This window comes from Balaenoptera ricei, chromosome 5 (assembly GCF_028023285.1).
Source record: "Balaenoptera ricei isolate mBalRic1 chromosome 5, mBalRic1.hap2, whole genome shotgun sequence".
Classification (NCBI taxonomy): Eukaryota; Metazoa; Chordata; class Mammalia; order Artiodactyla; family Balaenopteridae; genus Balaenoptera; species Balaenoptera ricei.
In genome coordinates this window covers 126,785,794-126,806,497 of record NC_082643.1, presented here as the reverse complement: position 1 = coordinate 126,806,497, position 20,704 = coordinate 126,785,794, and positions in this window count along the sequence as shown.

Sequence of the window (20,704 nt, the reverse complement as noted above, 5' to 3'; positions counted from 1 at the left end):
AGTTACCTGATGTCAACAATGATCAGAAAATATTAAGTGGTTGGAAAATATTAAGTGGGAAATTCCAGAAATAGACAATTCAAAAATTTTAAATTCCGAGGAGTGTGGAGAAATCTCGAACTTTTCCACGCTGCCCCGCTCCGTCCCACCCAGGATGTGAATCACCCCATTGTCCAGCATATCCCACCCCTTAGTCATTTAGTAGCCTTTTTAGCTGTCCAGGTATCACAGTGCTTGTGTTCAAGTAACCTTTTTTTACTTTCTAAAGGCCCCAAAGTGCAAGAGTAATAATGCTAGCAACTCATATATGCCAAGAGAAGCCATAAAGTGCTTCCTTTAAGTGAAAAGGTGAAAGTTCTCAACTTAATTAGGAGAGGGAAAAAAAAATCATATGCGAAGTTGCTATGATCTCCAGTAAGAACGGATCTTCTGTCCATGAAACTGTGAAGAAGGAGAAAGAAATTTGTGCTAGTATTGCTATTGCACCTCAAACTCCAAAAATTACAACTACGGTGCATGGTAAGTGCTTAGTTAAAGTGGAAAAAGCATTAAATTTGTACAATAAGATATTTTAAGAGTGAGAGAGAAAGAGAGAGGCCACATTTGCATAACTTTTATCACAGTACATTGTTATAATTGTTCTATTTTATTATTATAATATTATTTATTATTATAGCTGTTGTTAATCTCTTACTGTGCCCAAATTATAAATTAACTTTTGTCATAGACATGTGTATATAGAAAAATTATAGTACGTATAGGGTTTGGTACTATACACAGTTTCACACATCCACTGGGGGATCCAAGAGGAACAAATCCCCCACAAACAAAGGGGGACTACCGTGTATGCATTCAGTGCTACAAATTTCCCTCCTAAGCACTGCTTTCATTGCATTCCACAAATTTTGATAAGTAGTATTTTCATTCTCATTTAGTTCAAAATATTTTTAAATTTCTCTTGAGATTTCTTCTTTGACCTATGTGTTATTTAGAAGTGTGTTGCTTATTCTCCACATATTTGGGGATTTTCCAGTTATCTTTCTGTCATTGATTTCTACTTTAATTCCATTGTGATCTGAGAGCAGACATTGTCTGATTTCTGTTCCTTTCAATTTGTTAGAGTGCGTTTTATGTCCCAGAATGTGGTCTATCTTGGCAAATATTCCATGTCAACTTGAGAAAAAAGTGTAATTCCCTGATGTTGGATGAAGTAGTCTATAGATGTTAATTCTATCCAGTTGCTTGATAGTGATGTTATGTTCAGCTATATCCTTACTGATTTTCTGCCTGCTAGGTATGTCCATTTCTGAGAGAGTGGTGTTGAAGTCTCCAACTATGATAGTGAATTTGTCTATTTCTCCTTGCAAGTCCATCAGTTTTTGCCACATGTAGTTTGATGCTCTGTTGTTAGGTACACACACATTAAGAATTATTATGCCTTCTTGGTGAATTGCACCTTTATCACTATGTAATGCTCTTCTTTAACCCTTATAACTTTCCTTAGTGAAGTCTGCTCTCTCTGCAATTAATTTGGCTACTCTTGGTTTCTTTATATTAGTGTTAGCATGGTATATTTTTCTCTATCCATTTACTTTTTTTATAGAAATATAATTTTATGATTATTTGTCAGTTCATAGATCAGATATTAAAACAGTTAGCAGGAAAATATATTATGGCTTCATATAAGAAAGATTTTTAAAGATTGACAAAACTTACTCCACTCAAACAATTTCTATCCATTTACTTTTAATCTATATGTCTTACTATATAAAGTGGGCTTTGTGTAGACAACATGTAGTTGTGCCTTGTTTTTGATCCACTGTGACAATCTCTGCCTTTTAGTTGGTGCATTTAGACCATTGATGTTCAAAGCAGTTATTGATATAATCAGATTAATGGCTATCATATTCATTGCTGTTTTCTATTTGTTGCCCTTGTTCTTTGTTCCACTTTTTATTTTTGCCTTCCACTCATTATCTGCTTTTTATGGTTTTAAATGAGACTTTCATGTTTCCTTTTTTTCTATTTTCTTTGCATATCAGTTGTGCTTTTTTTTTAGATAAATTATATGTTTATTCATTCAGATATTAGAAACCATTAAAACTCCTTTACCTCTATTTATCAAAGGATTCTCCCCTCTCTTTTTTTTGTTTTTTTGGGTTTTTTTCCACTCCCTTAATATGTTTAGTATTTATCACTTTAAAATATGGAAATTCTCTTGTATAACCCCAGGACCATCATCACAACTAACAAAATTATCAAACACAGCCTTCTCGTCACATAATACCCAGTCCATACTCAGATTTCCCCAATTGTTTCAGAAATTCTTTTTACAGTTAGTTGGTTTGAATCAGATCCAAACAAGTTCCAAACATTGCATTTGGTTGTTACAACTATTGTCTCTTTTAATTGACAGCAGTGTCCTAAAAAAAATAAAATAAAATAGATAGTATAAGACACACAAGAAAATATCAGATCTACTTTTAAAAAAAACTTATTTTTAGTAGTTGCCCTGGAGTTTGCAATACACATTTACAGCTAATCCAAGTCCACTTCTAAATAACACTATGCCACTTCACGGGGATTATGAGTACCTTATAACATGAAGGCAATCCTTGGGACTTCCCTGGTGGCGCAGTGGATAAGAATCCGCCTGCCAATGCAGGGGACATGGGTTCGAGCCCTGGTCCTGGAAGATCCCACGTGCCGCGGAGCAACTAAGCCCGTGCGCCAGACCTACCAAGCCTGTGCTCTAGAGCCCGTGAACCACAACCACTGAGCCTGCGGGCCGCAACTACTGAAGGCTGCATGCCTGGAGCCCATGCTCCACAACAAGAGAAGCCAACCCAAGGAGAAGCCCGACGAAGAGTGGCCCCCGCTCACCACAACTAGAGAAAGCCTGCGCAGCAGCAAAGACGCAATGCAGCCAAAATAAATAAATAAATTTAAAAAATTAAATCTTAAAAAAAAAAAAGAAAGTAATCCTTATTCCTCCCTCCCATCCCTGATATCATTGCTGTCATTCATCTCACTTATATATATAAGCATAGCTATACCTATGATATATACAAAAGCATGCATAATTGAATAAATTTTTTTACTAGTTGTTAGGACCACGTAGTGACTTCCAACCTCTTTGCAAATAGAACTAGGAACTGAAAGTCTGTCACAAAACAAAAATGTACGTCACAGTTTTGAGGACACACATTTCTATGGCCTAATATTTTGAAAGACAAGAACAGTTATGGCTAACAAATTTCTTCAACTAGTTTTTCTAATATCTTTATCTACCTATCTCTATCATCTATTTATCTATCTAATAATAGAAATAAATAATAATAGAAATAAAGCCATGAGCCTGTAATAAAGTCTCATATTTGATATCTCTTCACAAATGCCACCACATCAGAAAAGCCTTTTCTAACTACCTTATCTAAAAGAATTTGCGCCCTGCCCCATAGTTTCTATCCCCTTACTAAACTCTATTCTCAGAACAATTATCACTGACATTATAATTTTTTATTTGCCTACTTATTTATTAGTTACTTATTATCTGTCTCACTGACAAAATATTAAATGCCATGAAAGCAGGAAATTGCTCTAAGTTATCCATCACCATATTTGATCCTCTGGAACTATAGTGGTAAATGGTCCATTCTCAATAAATATCAATTGATAAATATTTTTGTATCAATGAAAGATGAAAATAATTTATTCCCAGAAAACTACCATCCTATTTTATTTCTTCTACCTCTATTTTTCCTCCTCTACTCATTCTCCATCTTGTCATTATCATCTGTATAAATTCATGCACTGGCAGCAAGTACTATTAGGGTTTATTGGCCTTTTATATTTTTTTCTAGTCAAAATAAAAATGCTGGCTTTTGCCATGTAGCTCAATTAACTTATTAACACAAAGCAGTTAAAATAAAATAAGAATATTGGATAAGTAGGGAGAAATTAATTATTTTACCCACTATCCATTGAAGTGGAAATATGAAAGATGAGATAGGAAATACAGAAGCTAAATTTTCTTTTGCACGATGTAATATAATGTTTTAATTCAAGTTCCTACTGAGGTTCTAAAGGTAAATTCAGACTACTCCAATAAATTATTCAGACCTTTAAACAGCTTGGCTTTTTTGGATATGTATTCAGTCTTTTAAATTTCCTCTCCTCTGTGCTTTTTTCAAATGGTGTCTGAATGGATTGGGGGACAGGTCTACTTTACCTTGTGTGTCTAGGAAGAATTAGGTCCTCAGATCTATGACAATATGCTTTTTTTAAAAGTTTTTTTTTTTTTTGATGTGGACTATTTTTAAAGTCTTTATTGAATTTGTTACAATATTGCTTCTGTTTTATGTTTTGGTTTTTTGGCTGCGAGGCATGTGGGATCTTAGGTCCTCAACCAGGGATCAAACCGGCACCCCCTGCATTGGAATGTGAAGTCTTAACCACTGGACTGCCAGGGAAGTCCCTGACAATATGTTTTTATATATATTCTGACTCCTTTGAACTTCATAGAAATATCCCCTTACACCTGTTAGCTTTGCTTCTTATTGGCATCAAAGGATATGTAGCTACTGATAGAAAATAGTAAACATACATTGGGACTCTTACTTCCCTACCTCCACGCAGACCTTCTCAAAAAAATATTCACATCACAGTCTCCCAGTTGCTTGTGTCAAAAATTATGTTTCCTACCACCAGAATCTAAGCTCCATGGTTAGGAGAAGATTGATTTGTTTACTGCTATAGTCCCAATTTTTAGAACAATGAGTGCTATGCAGTGGGTAGCCAATAAATATTTAATGAATGAATTTATCTCCACTCCCAGATTGATTAGAACTCAGTAGTTACCCCTATTGACTTTACCGCATCTTGATTCTGGATGGAATTACCTCCTGTTCCTGAGGTTTTGATGTGCTTCAGCTTTGCTGCTTTGTACCTTCGTTACAGTATCATTTCACTCCAGATGTTCTATCCTCCCTAGTAGACTCACCAGTCCAGCACTGTCAGCTATTACTCCAAGACATGTGTGGACTTTTGACATTTCCATGCCACCCAAGAGTGTGTGGGCTTCCCTGGTGGCTCAGTGGTTATGAATCCGCCTGCCAATGCAGGGGACACAGGTTCGAGCCGTAGTCCAGGAAGATCCCACATGCCGCACATCAACGAAGCCTGTGCGCTACACCTACTGAACCTGCGCTCTAGAGCCTGGGAGCCACAACTACTGAAGCCTATGTGCCACAACTACTGAAGCCCGCGAGCCACAACTACTGAAGCCCACGCGCCTAGAGCCCGTGCTCTGCAACAAGAGAAGCCACCGCAGTGAGAAGCCCGCGCACCGTAATGAAGAGTAACCCCGGCTCGCCGCAACTAGAGAAAGCCCACACGCGGCAGCGAAGACCCAACATAGCCAAAACTGAATAAATAAAATAAATAAATTAAAACAAGAAAAGAGTGTGTGTATATGTAGGGGTTGGAGTTTGGGAGGTTAGGGAATAATCATATGTTCTCCATCTGCTCAACCTTGTCAACTAATAATTTTACTCAAATTTTCCTATACCAGTTAATAAACAGAGAATCCTGCAAGGCAGACTCCTCCAAGAGTCCCAGATGGGAAACCCTGCTTTTCACTCACTCCTCGGCCTTTCCCAGTCTCAGCTCTAGGACTGCAGACTGCGAATGAGATGCCACACAGGAGTCCAATTCTGTGGTTCACGTACTTATCCCCTCTCTGCCCTTCCTCCATTTCGGTGCCCTTTTTCTCCCTATAATTCCCTTGGACTGGACATTTGGATTTTTGTGTATTCCTTCATATCAAAATCTGAGTTCTCTCTCATGTAGTAGGATTCTTTCCCTGCTTTTGATATGCTAAATAGAATACAAGTAATATTAAAACACCATTATCTTTTCAATGAAACCTGGAAACTCTTTTCATTTTATGGACTCTAGAAAGTCATTTTGAGACACCAAGCTGATCATTGACACCCTTCTCCCTTCCCACGTGAGACCATTCTACTTTTCTGAGCAAATAAAATGCTTAGATCTGCCTTGATAATCAAAGGTCATGAGAAGATATCAATCAAGAAGAAAAGGAAGTATATTTTTATTCTTAACTGTTATCCCCATTATGTGTATTTAATTGGAGTATAAAAATTCTAACCAATACTCTCTTTTCTTGCTTATTTTATGAAGTTTATGCACCTGACATTCATACAAATTAATGAGCTGAAGAACAATCTCAGATGATGACTGCAAAAATACAATCAGGATGAAAAGTACAAATTTAAATCCTTTGCAAACTAGAAAATTAATATTTATCTAGTATGTCTTTCATTTCAGTAAATTTATATGTGGTATAAAATGCCTAATAAAATGTTCTCACTAACGTGATAGAATAGGATCCTTCAAACTTTGATGTTGTAAGTCTTCTTGCTGTATCACTAAGCAACTTCTTGTAAAACCAACCATCTTTGCTTCTATTGTGTCTTAACAACTGACACACTCGTATTCCCCTTATCTCCCCCAACATCTCAATCTCGCTGTCTTTACTCATCTCCTTTTTGTCTCAAGGGGAGAAAAAATGGCCTTCTGTCTCCAGTTAGTCTTTGCAGTGGAGTTCTGGATTCGATTACCTCTCATCTCTTCTAGCCCTTGGATCCTTCTCTTTCTTGAATACTTCTCCGTCTTTACCGTCTCTTCCCTGACCTTGTACACCCATCTTTGACTGGACTGTTTGGTCATGGCATCATTCCCATCATTCTCCATTTGGCGGGACTACTTTTCCTGACATTATTCCCTTTCTCTCTGAATTTTCACTGACCACCATATCAAAAGAGCTGTCTGCATTGCTGACAGCTCAAACATCAAATCGCTTCTTAGATCTGTGTTGGTGTCTCTGCTCCACCTCTTTACTCAGTGCAGGCATTCAGATGCACTTGTTCTTCAAAGTTGTGTCATAAATTGTTTGGAGAGCCAATAAAGAACACAGAAGCACAGGCTTCTTCAAGAGAACAAGGCTAGGACTTCTGTACTTGTATAAGTCTCCCACGTGGTTCTAAGACACATCAAAATTTAAGAACCATTGCTCTGGTGATTTTTAGGATCACAACTTCATAGTCTCCAGAGTAAGTCATTTTTTTTTGGCCAGTCAACCCTCAGAACTGTCTCTCCCTTCTTCCCTTCTCTTATAGAAGACTATCCTGGATCTGACATCATTTGGGCAGTCTTACCCCCAATAGAATCTCAGGAAATGTTTGTTGAAACTGTGTAAACAAAGGTTTTATGAAAAACCTGGTCTTTAGTCCGCTTTTTTCTAACTCAAATTCCATTTCCTTTAGAAAGTAGCTTAAAGTTACTACTTTTTCAGACCAACAGCCCAGATTTTGCTTTTCAGTTCTACAAGCAAATCATTTAAAATAAAAATCCAAATACGAATACAGTTCTTTTCCCTACCAGGCCATGTTCATATTGGCATTTAGGAATAGGAACTTAAATGATGACAAATTTGCCTAAGGAAATTTTATTTAATATAATTTTGTAAGGCTTTATTGCTACTTTGCTGGTTACTGGACGGAGAATGCAGCATGTGGCTCTGATTCACAAATTACGTTTCTAATTCAAGGGCACATTCAACCAATGAAGTACAGTTTTTAGTTTAAATTTCAGAACATATTGAAATATTTGATAGAAAATTGAGTTTTGGGGGCCTATGGCTCTGTTCCCCTCAGAGGATCCTAATTGAAGCCAAGTTCTAATGAAGCTAATAAAAATTTAGTAGATTGACAGTTGAATGCAAGAATACATTTGTTGCCAACTTACTAAAGTTAATCTGTTCCATATGTAAAAACAGCATATGAGGCTATTCTTCTCTTTGACTCATGTTATTTTAGCTTTAATACCTACCTTTAGGATCCAAGGACTCTTACAAGACTATCTTCCCTGCAATTACTGGTGATAATCTACACATGGATTTCCATGGCTGTGCAGGGCTGCCTGTGTGTGTATTTGAGGCTTCCTGTGTATGTGAACACACACCTATATATTCATACACACATACTCCCATTAACAGATCACATGCACGTAAGTCTAAATGTAGCAAAGTTCTATCAGCGTTAGGCTGAGATGTTGAAACCTACAAAAATCAGAAGATTCAGAAGTTAGGTTCTCACAGCAGCTTGAAACTAGCACTGGTGTCATGTGCTGTGACGGGGTTTTTCCATTACACAATCAGATAACCTTGTATAATGTGACATAAATATTAGGCAGATCTTCACTTTGCAAACACACATTTACTGTGTCATGTTGTATAACAGGCTTCCATAATGTGGACGATACTAAAAATGAAAGTTCTTGTCTTGGTTTTAGACATTATGTGTAAATATTTTGCTTATGAGACATGCATTAATTTTGAAGGTATAACAACATAAAGAATTGCTCTTTAAAAGAGAGTATTTTGTTTTAACAATGTATTGCTAATATCAACAAAAAGAACAAACATTGAAAGAGTAATTAATAATCACAAATGATAAAGGAAGCATACAGTTGGTAATTATAAGATAAGCAATATCTCTTTGCTCATAAAAAGTGTTATTTTTAGTTTATAATCTTATAAAAAGTTAGATACTTGGTCATACAATAAGGCAAAGGAAAAGATTTTAAAAGGGATAAAAATGAATGTAAAGTCTTAGACATAAGCTTATTAAAATTCTTATTCTTTATATATCAAAATGCATATTTTAAATAAATGACAAACAACATTTTATCGTTTCACACATATTTTATAATAAAAATACAAATATTCACAAAAATATGAAATACCCGTCGAATCTAACTATTTAAATGTCTTCTAGATTGTCATCAAGTTGCATAAGAAAAAACTGCAGTGAAATGGAGTTTGCATTTTTGGTTGTTTATTGTCTTAAGATTAAATCGTAGTATAGAAAGCTGCTCGAATCATTAACCCTCAATTTAAAGTAATTTAATTAAATATAATAACAGTTATACACCAAACAATATACAATATTGGCTACTTGGCTATGGATTCACAGCAAGTAGGAGGGAACTCCACCTTAAGTCCCACCGTCTTCTCATAGTCTAACAAATTTGGTCTTTAAATCATTCATTGACTCAGTGAATGGTCATTAGGAGTTCTCTGTGTCAGATACTCTGCTAGACCAGGAGATTCTGGGATGAGTTAAATAGATGTGGGCACTTCTTTCTCAATATTTTCTGCACAGCAAAGAGTACAGACATTCAAAATGTCACTTTGCATGTTTGAAGACACATTTTTTTCTACTGTTCACATTAGAATCTGTAATAACAGCTTATATTTGTTGAAATTTTGTCCCAAGAATCACTTTGAGAATTTTACATGTACTAATTTGTCTATTCCTCACAATGATACAGCGGGGTAGGTAATATCATTCACATATTATAGAGGAAGAAACTGAGGAACAGAGGTCTACTGTAGAATGCATAAGGTCACAAAAAAGTTATATGGGGTTAATTTACATGCAACACATAGAAATAAAATTCTGTGTATATAGAAACCATAAAGTTGCAAAATAATAATAGCACTAATATTCAAAATATGTATCATAAAACTAGTATTGGCTTTTTGACTGTTAAAGAGTCACAGGGACTTCCCTGGCAGTCCAGTGGACTTGGTGCTTTCACTGCCATGGCCCCGGGTTCAATCTGTGGTCAGGAAATAGGATCCTGCAAGCCACACGGCATGGCTAAAAAAAAAAAAAAAAAGATTCACAAAAAATCATTTTAAAAAAGGGTTAAATGTTCCCATTTAGAATAGTCTCTAAGGTACATAAAATACAATTTTTAAATGAAAACCACAAAAATTATACTTTCTAAATTTGAATGTTTAGATTTGCATTCTGTAATAACTGAAAACTAGTTTTTACAGCTTTTTTTGTTATAACTAATGGTGTATGATCATCAATCTTCAGATTTATCCTGGTAGATTTAAGGTAAAAATAATAAATTATTCTTTATCAGGCATTATCTGCTGTGAAATATTACACAAGAAAATCATGTTTTAAATGCGACTCGGTTTTCCCCACAATGAATTTCCTCCATATACTCCTGACAGTCACTTAATTACTCTTTGTTATTCAAATTTATATTTCATTTCACAAATAATATGATATTGAATTGTAATTTTTTTCTGGTACTGCACACCATGTAAACAAAAATGCAACAAATTTCTATTCTTGAAAACCATTAGCATAAAAGAAAGACAGTTTTTAATTTTTTTAATTTATTTTTCTAATAATTTTAATTTTTTAATGTGTTTTCCAAATTAATTTATGCATATCAATAAAATTATTTTGTCCATTTCTTCCAGGTTGTCCATTTTATTGGCATAGAGTTGCTTGTAGTAATCTCTCATGATCGTTTGTATTTCTGCAGTGTCAGTTGTTACTTCTCCTTTTTCATTTCTAATTCTATTGATTTGAGTCTTCTCCCTTTTTTTCACGATGAGTCTGGCTAATGGTTTATCAATTTTGTTTATCTTCTCAAAGAACCAGCTTTTAGTTTTATTGACCTTTGCTATCGTTTCCTTCATTTCTTTTTCATTTATTTCTGATCTGATCTTTGTGATTTCTTTCCTTCTGCTAACTTTGGGTTTTTTTTTTTTTTTCTTCTTTCTCTAATTGCTTTAGGTGCAAGGTTAGGTTGTTTATTTGAGATGTTTCCTGTTTCTTAAGGTAGGATTGTATTGCTATAAACTTCCCTCTTAGAACTGCTCTTGCTGCATCCCATAGGTTTTGGGTCATCGTGTCTCCATTGTCATTTGTTTCTAGGTACTTTTTGATTTCCACATTGATTTCTTCAGTGATCACTTGGTTATAAAGTAGTGTATTGTTTAGCCTCCATGTGTTTGTATTTTTTACAGATCTTTTCCTGTAATTGATATCTAGTCTCATAGCGTTGTGGTCGGAAAAGATACTTGATACGATTTCAATTTTCTTAAATTTACCAAGGCTTGATTTGTGACCCAAGATATGATCTATCCTGGAGAATGTTCCATGAGCACTTGAGAAAAATGTGTATTCTGTTGTTTTTGGGTGGAATGTCCTACAAATATCAATTAAGTCCATCTTGTTTAATGTATCATTTAAAGCTTGTGTTTCCTTATTTATTTTCATTTTGAATGATCTGTCCATTGGTGAAAGTAGGGTGTTAAAGTCCCCTACTATGATTGTGTTACTGTCGATTTCCCCTTTTATGGCTGTTAGTATTTGCCTTATGTATCGAGGTGCTCCTATGTTGGGTGCATAAATATTTACAATTGTTATATCTTCCTCTTGGATCGATCCCTTGATCGTTATGTAGTGTCCTTCTTTGTCTCTTGTAATAGTCTTTATTTTAAAGTCTATTTTGTCTGATATGAGAATTGCTACTCCAGCTTTCTTTTGATTTCCATTCGCATGGAATATCTTTTTCCATCCCCTCAATTTCAGTCTGTATGTGTCCCTAAGTCTGAAGTGTGTCTCTTGTAGACAGCATATATATGGGTCTTGTTTTTGTATCCATTCAGCCAGTCTGTGTCTTTTGGTGGGAGCATTTAATCCATTTACATTTAAGGTAATTATCGATATGTATGTTCCTATTCCCATTTTCTTAAATGTTTTGGGTTTGTTATTGTAGGTGTTTTCCTTCTCTTTTGTTTCCTGCCTAGAGAAGTTCCTTTAGCATTTGTTGTAAAGCTGGTTTGGTGGTGCTGAATTCTCTTAGCTTTTGCTTGTCTGTAAATGTTTTAATTTCTCCATCAAATCTGAATGAGATCCTTGCTGGGTAGAGTAATCTTGGTTGCAGGTTTTTCCCTTTTATCACTTTAAATATGTCCTGCCACTCCTTTCTGGCTTGTAGAGTTTCTGCTGAAAGATCAGCTGTTAACCTTATGGGGATTTCCTTGTGTGTTATTTGTTGTTTTTCCCTTGCTGCTTTTAATATTTTTTCTTTGTATTTAATTTTTGATAGTTTGATAAATATGTCTCTTGGCGTGTTTCTCCTTGGATTTATCGTGTATGGGCTCTCTTCACTTCATGGACTTGATTGACTATTTCCTTTCCTATATTAGGGAAGTTTTCAACTACAATCTCTTTAAATATTTTCTCAGTCCCTTTCTTTTTCTCTTCTTCTTCTGGGACCCCTCTAATTCGAATGTTGATGCGTTTAATGTTGTCTCAGAGGTCTCTGAGACTCTCCTAAATTCTTTTCATTCTTTTTTCTTTGTTCTGCTCTGTACTAATTATTTCCACTATTTTATCTTCCAGGTCACTTATCCATTCTCCTGCCTCATTTATTCTGCTATTGATTCCTTCTAGAGAATTTTTAATTTCATTTATTGTGTTGTTCATCATTGTCTGTTTGCCCTTTAGTTCTTCTAGGTTCTTGGTAAACGTTTCTTGTATTTTCTCCATTTTATTTCCAAGTTTTTGGATCATCTTTACTATCATTACTCTGAATTCTTTTTCAGGTAGACTGCCTATTTCCTCTTCATTTGTTTGGTCTGGTGGGTTTTTACCTTGCTCCTTCATCGGCTGTGTGTTTCTCTGTCTTCTCATTTTGCTTAACTTACTGTGTTTGGGGTCTCCTTTTTGCAGGCTGCAGGTTTGTAGTTCCCATTGTTTTTGGTGTTGGCCCCCAGTGGCTAAGGTTGCTTCAGCGTGTTGTGTAGGCTTCCTAGTGGAGGAGACTAGTGCCTGTGTTCTGGTGGATGAGGCTGGATCTTGTCTCTGTGATGGGCAGGATTGAGTCCGGTGCTGTGTTTTGTGGTGTCTGTGACCTTATTATGATTCTAATGGGTGGTGTTGTGTTCATGTCTTGCTAGTTGTGTGGCATAGGGTGTCCATCACTGTAGCTTGCTGGTCGTTGAGTGGAGCTGGGTCTTAGCGCTGAAATGGAGGTCTCTGGGAGAGCTTTTTATGTTTGATATGATGTGGAGCTGGGAGGTCTCTGGTGGACCAATGCCCTGAACTCGGCTCTCCTGCCTCAGAGGCACAGGCCTGACACCTGGCTGGAGCACAAAGACCCTGTCAGCCACCCAGCTCAGAAGGAGAAGGCAGAAAAAGAAAGAAAGAAAGAAAGAAAGAAAGAAAGAAAGAAAGAAAGAAAGAAAGAAAGAAAGGAGGGAGGGAGGGAGGGAGGAAGGAAGGAAGGAAGGAAAGAAAGAAAGAGAGAGATAGAAAAAGAGAGAAAGAAAGAAAGAAAGAAAGAAAATATAAAGAAATAGTTATTAAAATAAAAATTAAAAATTAAAAAATTAAAAAGTTATGAAAGAAAGAAAAAAGAATGAAAAGAGAAACCAAACCAAAAAACAAATCCACCAATGATAACAAGCGCTAAAAACCATATTTAAAAAAAAAAAAAAAAAGGCAGACAGAACCCTAGGACAAATGGTAAAAGCAAAGCTTTACAGACAAAATTATACAAAGAAGCATACATGTACACACACACAAAAAGAGAAAAAGGAAAAAATATATATATACCTAGATATAAAAAAAAATGGAAGACAGCAACCAAATCAATAAACAAATCTACCAATGATAGAAAACTCTAAATACTAAACTAAGATAAACATAAAACCAGAAACAAATTAGATGCAGAAAGCAAACCCAAGTCTACAGTTCCTCCCAAAGTCCACCACCTCAATTCATTGATGATTCCTTGTCTATTCAGTTATTCCAGAGATGCAGGGTACATCAGGTTGATTGTGGAGATTTAATCCGCTGCTCCTGAGGCTGCTGGGAGAAATTTCCCTTTCTCTTCTTTGTTTGCACAGCTCCTGGGGTTCAGCTTTGGATTTGGCCCCGCCTCTTTGTGTGGGTTGTCTGAGGGCGTCTTTTCCCGCCCAGACACGATGGGGTTAAAGGAGCAGCTGATTCGGGGGCTCTGGCTCACTCAGGCCGGGGGGAGGGAGGGGTACGGAATGTGGGGCGAGCCTGCGGTGTCAGAGGCCGGTGTGACGTTGCACCAGCCTGAGGCACGCCGTGAGTTCTCCCAGGGAAGTTTTCCCTGGATCACGGGACACTGGCAGTGGCGGGCTGCACCGGCTCCCGGGAGGGGCGGTGTGGAGAGTGACCTGTGCTTGCACACAGGCTTCTTGGTGGCGGCAGCAGCAGCCTTAGCGTCCCATGCCCGTCTCTGGGGTCCGCGCTGATAACCGCGGCTCGCGCCCATCTCTGGGGCTCCTTTAAGCTGCGCTCTGAACCCCCTCTTCTCGCACACCAGGAAACAAAGGGGCAAGAAAAAGTCTCTTGCCTCTTCGGCAGCTCCAGACATTTCCCCTGACTCCCTCCCGGCTAGCCGTAGTGCACTAGCCCCCTTCAGGCTGTGTTCACGCAGCCAACCCCAGTCCTCTCCCTGCAATCCGACCGAAGCCCGAGCCTCAGCTCCCAGCCCCCATCCGGTCCTGGTGGGTGAGCAGACAAGCCTCTCAGGCTGGTGAGTGCTGCTCGGCGCCGATCCTCTGTGCGGGAATCTCTCCGCTTTGCCCTCCGCACCCCTGTGGCTGCGCTCTCCTCTGTGGCTCTGAAGCTTCCCCCTCCGCCACCCGCAGTCTCCGCCCGCGAAGGGGCTTCCTAGTGTGTGGAAACCTTTCCTCCTTCACAGATCCCTCTCACTGGTGCAGGTCCCGTCCCTATTCTTTGTCTCTGTTTTTTCTTTTTTCTTTTGCTCTACCCATGTACGTGGGGAGTTTCTTGCTTTTTGGGAGGTCTGAGGTCTTCTGCCAGCGTTCAGTAGGTGTTCTGTAGGAGTTGTTCCACATGTAGATGTATTTCTGATGTATTTGTGGGGAGGAAGTTGATCTCCACGTCTTACTCCTACACCATCTTGAAGGTCTCCCCCAAAAGACAGTTTTTAAACAGATTTTTATAAACATAACATATAACCAAGTTCTGTGAAACTATGAGTAAAAAATCTTTTTCATGGATGGAAAATTAAACTGTATGAAACAAAGAATAGAAATAAAGAAAACTTGTCTTGAGATGTATTCCTCAAATATCTCCCATATTTGGATACTGAATCTGGTTTTATTTGAGATTTTTATAACTAATCTGGAAGAAAGAGGCCTCCATAAAATCTACACATCTGTAGAAGGGACATTTCCAGATATTTAAATGCATATCAATGTAAAGAAATTATAGATTTTGACCAATGAGTCATTTCTGTAGCTATGCTCTGCGCTTTCACTTGTCAGTGCATGTTTCTAGCTAACAAAATTGCTATAAAATAAGATGGCAATATGACAAATTATATATTTTAAATATTTATTAAATATTATTATTTAATAACAATTATTAATTATTAAATAATATTTATCAACTGTGTATTGTGTACAACATGCTATTCTACATTACATTAAGATAATACAAAAAAAATGAGACACAATCTTTAACCATAAGAGGTATGTGATCTAAATGGGTAATATCACTAGAAGAGAGAGGACCATAATGTTACAAGCAGTTTTAAAACTGTGATCAGGACTTTCAAGACTTCAGAGAAAATGCCTCAATATGTGTATATTAAAAACTACACATCTATAGTGGCTATTGGAAAAAGTAGGAAGGTGTGAAGGAGAGGAGAGGATGCTATAGGGACACTACCCGTACTTCAACACAAATGATCAGGCAGTTAAATGAAAACTGATGCAGTACTTTGATGGTTGATTAAAAGTAGAAGGCAGATTTGGAACGCTACAGTTGGGTTGTTTGAACCCCAAAATACTACAAATAAAGGGGAGTATAGTGAGTATACTACTACTGCTATTAATAGCAATAATAATAATAATAGTAATTACTATTATTATATAATTAAAAAGTGTAAGTAAATGCTTACATAGTCCTTAAAATATTTGTAAGCTTCTTGAATGTCAGGGCTAGTGGGTTTGTGTGTAAATCAATAAAATTGGCCAGATGTTAGGGCATTTTGAACAGAGAACTATGAGGTTCACTTAAGAAAAGATTAATCTATAAGATTTGAATAACATAAATTAAAATTGGGGCAAAGTAGGAGAGAGACTAGTTAGGCATTTCTTGCAGTAAATAATCATCTGTCTTAAAGAGATTGTTGACTGTCACAATAAAACGATGTAATATATGTGAGAAACACTGGAATTTGTAATATCTGACAGTAAATTAGATGTGGGAACATGTAAGCAAAGAGAGGATTCTTTCATTACTCTGAGTTTTCTTGCCTGAGATGTGGGAAAGATGGAGTCAGGATAGAGCAGATTCTGGAGGGAACATAATTCTTTTAGGTTCATTTTTGAAAACTAAAATGTTAGTAATGCTTAAAGCTATAGCAGTAGATGGTTCCATGAGGGAGATAATTTAGATAGCAAAACAAGGAAAGATAAAAACTTGACCAATGCCCCGCTTCAGGGTCTAAGAGAGAAACAAAAGACAAGTGTTATGGAGAGCAGATGAACGCTTAGAAGAATTCAGCTAAGATTGTTTTTGACTTTTGAAAGAGCAAATTCATTTGCCAGAGGGAAAAGTCATTATAAGGCAATAGAAATAATATGTGTTTCCCAAACATTCAGAAGTGCCTGTATGCTCTGAAACCCAAACTTCTTCAATATTTTAGGACTTCATTATGTGGACTTAAAAATACATATCTATATTAATCTACAATCAGTCTCAAGTATTACACAAGCATGACAACTTTAAATTTCCTAAAACTGTCTACCAATAAGCTTTCCTCAACATCTTGCTTAAACGAGCTTTATAAAGTTCATTAAAAATATAAAACACTGTCTCTGGTTCATCATCTGTTGTTTCTTCCTTTTAACTTACTTTTAAATTGTACAGTTAACAAGGTCTCCTTCATAACAGTAATTAAAATCTTGTTTATTTCATTGATGTATCTGTTTACTTGTTTGTCTCTCTCCCCCACTAGAATATAGAACCTGTGAGACAGAGAAATATGTATGACTTATTGCAACTCCCAAGCCTAGCTGAGTACATGGCATCTAGTAGGTGCTTATGAATTATCTTTTATTGAAAGAATAAAGTCTCTGAATATGTAAATAAATATGTAAAATAAAATTTCTGCTCTGAAAAATAATCAATTGCTGCTCACAATGTAAAAAACTGAAATAAATGGAATTGTAAAGTCCTTGAAATTGAGTTTCTGCTTCTCTTATCTCAAAAGTATCAAACTTGGAATTAACTTTTAACTAAAAGACAAACTTACCATTTCATAAAGGAAAAATAATAAAGTAAAAAAGAGAGAAAAGTACTAAGTGGTATTATGAGCTCTTGATAAACTGCCGGATTAATCTCTTCTGGTCACACACACAACTTCTGAGGCTTTCTTTTGCTTGGAAAAGATGATGCATTAGAACAACACACTGATTATAGAGTGGGAAATTCGGGAAGGAAGTCAGTCATATTTTTCAAAGCTGGTGACACTAACTTATTTCCATTTTCAATCAGAGGGTGAGATTTTCACACTCCCATAATCCTGTTCTTTAAAAATGCATTTAGCATTTTGCATTTAGAAGAGTAGAATGTTGGAACCAAGCACCCCTCTGTGCTTTTTTGGTCTTCTAACCAAAGAAGTGGGCAAATTAAGGGTCCAGCTTTTGGTGGTGTACTATGTACTGTTGCATTTCTCTCCTCCCTTTCAGAGAATTATGCTTAAGTGATTTGCTACACTTTGCGATGAACACTAACGCTTACTTTGTTTTATGCATTTATTTAACAAATCTTATCTTCACTATAACTCGAAGGCTAAGAAATAGAAGGCTTGTATTTCTGGCTTTTTACCTTTGCTCTTCATCATCAGATCCCTGAAGCTTGCAAGTCTTTTATTTAGTCCTTTCTTTTATCAGGATATTTGAAAGGGCAGGTGTGTTATACCCCAACACACCCACACTGCTCCAGCTTCCTGTGTGGCTCTGGCAGCCCAGTTTCCTCCTTCAACAAACTTCTTCCATCTCGCCCTGGCAGTGGGAGGCCCCATAGCTTAGAAGACTGGACTGTGCCTTCCACCAACCACCTTAATTAATAATCTGCAATAATTATAATGACTAAGTCTATATGAGGGATTTTTGCCCTCTCTGTCTTATTCATTTATACTTATCTATGTTACTACCAAAATTTCAAACCTAACTCTTCTTTCACCGCTATTTTTTAAAATATAACTTTCCCTCATTCTGTCTTTTTCCTGAAATGACAGGTATAAATTTACTGTTTAATGTAGATAATTTTCTCCAAGTTTCTTACTAGCTTGCATTCCCTTCCGCCAGCGGAGTGGAGTAACCAAGTGCTCAGAAGCATAAAAGTGATCACTATGTTGTACACCTGAAACCAATATAACATTGTAAATCAACCATAATTCAACAAAAAAAATATGTGATCACAGCGAGCAGGAAAGTATGGAAACCAGAGGCTGAAATTTTGCAGATGTAGTGTTTTTTACAAATTCATGACTCTCAACATTTGAAGTTTCATTGTTTTCATTAAGAACAAATATACACATATCAGATGTAACATGGATATTTTAAATTATGTGCTAATAGCTGTGATAAATTATCAGAATATATCCATTTATTGACTGGGTGTTTAAAAGAAAAAAATATAAGAAAACCCACATGTTATTTAAAGGTTTCCTGATCATTCAGTCATAATGAATATGACTGAAGATAGGTTTCCTGATCATTCAGTCATAATGAATATGACTGAAGATAAAATGAGAACAATTATCCTTAGTGATGAGGATAATTTTATATTTAATACTACAGATTTCAGAAGAATTTACCACAAAACCTAACCCTTGCATAGGTTTCTTACCTCTCAGCTCACAGAATCCACAGAAGTAATTTAAATTTTGATGCAGACCTTTTTGCACTGTACAAAATGTCAAAATAATGAATTAATGTTCCACATTAGCTCTATCAATTGCTTTAGTTTGCTCATAAAATTAAATCCCCAGGCTTGAGCTATACCCATAAACTGGCATATGAGCCAGAACAAATAGAATTAACATATAGATATAGGATCATTCAAATTAAAATTTAAAATCCTGGAATGGAGAAAGAGAATCTTCAAAATTATTAAACAACATTTAGAACTTCCTTATGCTGTAGTAAATTATCAGTGTATAAGTTAGGTTTGTACAAAGTTCCAAGCATTTTATAAATGGATTATAATTATACATCGCTTTATCAACAAAACAATTCCATGAAGTAGGTTTTATGATTAATACCATTTTTCAGAGAATAAAACTGAGGAACAGGGAAGTTCAATAACTTGTCCAATGTTATTAATCCACAAAGCAGTAATCCCAGAAATTGAACATAGAGAACTTGACTCCAAAGCCCCAAATCAACCATGGTGTTCTTCACACTGCCTCTAGGTTATATGTTTCCCTCCCCCGAATCACACACACACACACACACACACACAGTTTTTTTAAAAAAAATTTTTCCCACTATACTTGCTGCTATATTTTACATTGTATTTTTATCTTCCCAGTAACACTATAAAATAAGTATTATTTTCTTCCCATTTTACAATTAAAAACCTAAAATTTAGAAAGATTAATTAATTTGTCTAGAATCACAGAATTGAGAGCCCAGAAATAAACCCATGCATAATATATGGTCAATTAATTTATGACAAAGGAACCAAGAACATACAATGGGGAAAGATAATCTCTTTGATAAACGGTGTTGGGAAAACTGGACAGCCACCTGCAAAAGAACTGGATCACTATCTCACTCCATACACAAAAATCAACTCAGAATGGATTAAAGACTTGAATGTAAGACCTGAAACCATAAATCTCCTAGATGAAAACAGAGGTGGTAACCTCCTTGGCATAGGTCTTGGCCACGATTTTTTGAATCTGACACCCAAATCAAAGGCAACAAAAGCAAAAATAAACGTGGGAATACATTAAACTAAAAAGCTTCTGCACAACAAAGGAAATTATCCACAAAATAAAAAGGCAACCTACTGAATGGGAAAAAATAATCGCAAATCATATGTTTGATAAGGAGTTAATACCCAAAATACATGAAGAAGTCACGTAACTCAACAGCAAAAATCCCACAAACAATCCCATTAAAAAATGGTCAGAAGATCTGAATAGACGTTTTTCCAAAGAAGACATACAGATGGCCAATAGGCACATGAAAAGATGCTCAATATCATCAGTTGTTAGGGAAATGCAAATCAAAACCATAAGGAGAGGGCTTCCCTGGTGGCGCAGTGGTTGAGAATCTGCCTGCCAATGCAGGGGACACGGGTTCGAGCCCTGGTCTGGGAAGATCCCACATGCCGCGGAGCAACTAGGCCCATGAGCCACAATTACTGAACCTGAGCATCTGGAGCCTGTGCTCTGCAACAAGAGAGGCCGCGATAGTGAGAGGCCCGCGCACCGCAATGAAGACTGGCCCCCACTTGCTGCAGCTAGAGAAAGCCCTCGCACAGAAACGAAGACCCAACACAGCCAAAAATAAATAAATAAATTAAAAAAAAAAAAAAAACCATAAGGAGATATCACCTCATACATGTTAAAATGACTATCACCAAAAAGATAAGAAATAACAAGCGTTGGCAAGGATGTGGAGAAAAGGGAACACTTGTGCACTATTGGTGGGAATGTAAATTAGTGCAACCAAGATACAAAACAATTTGGAGGTTCCTCAAAAAATTAAAAA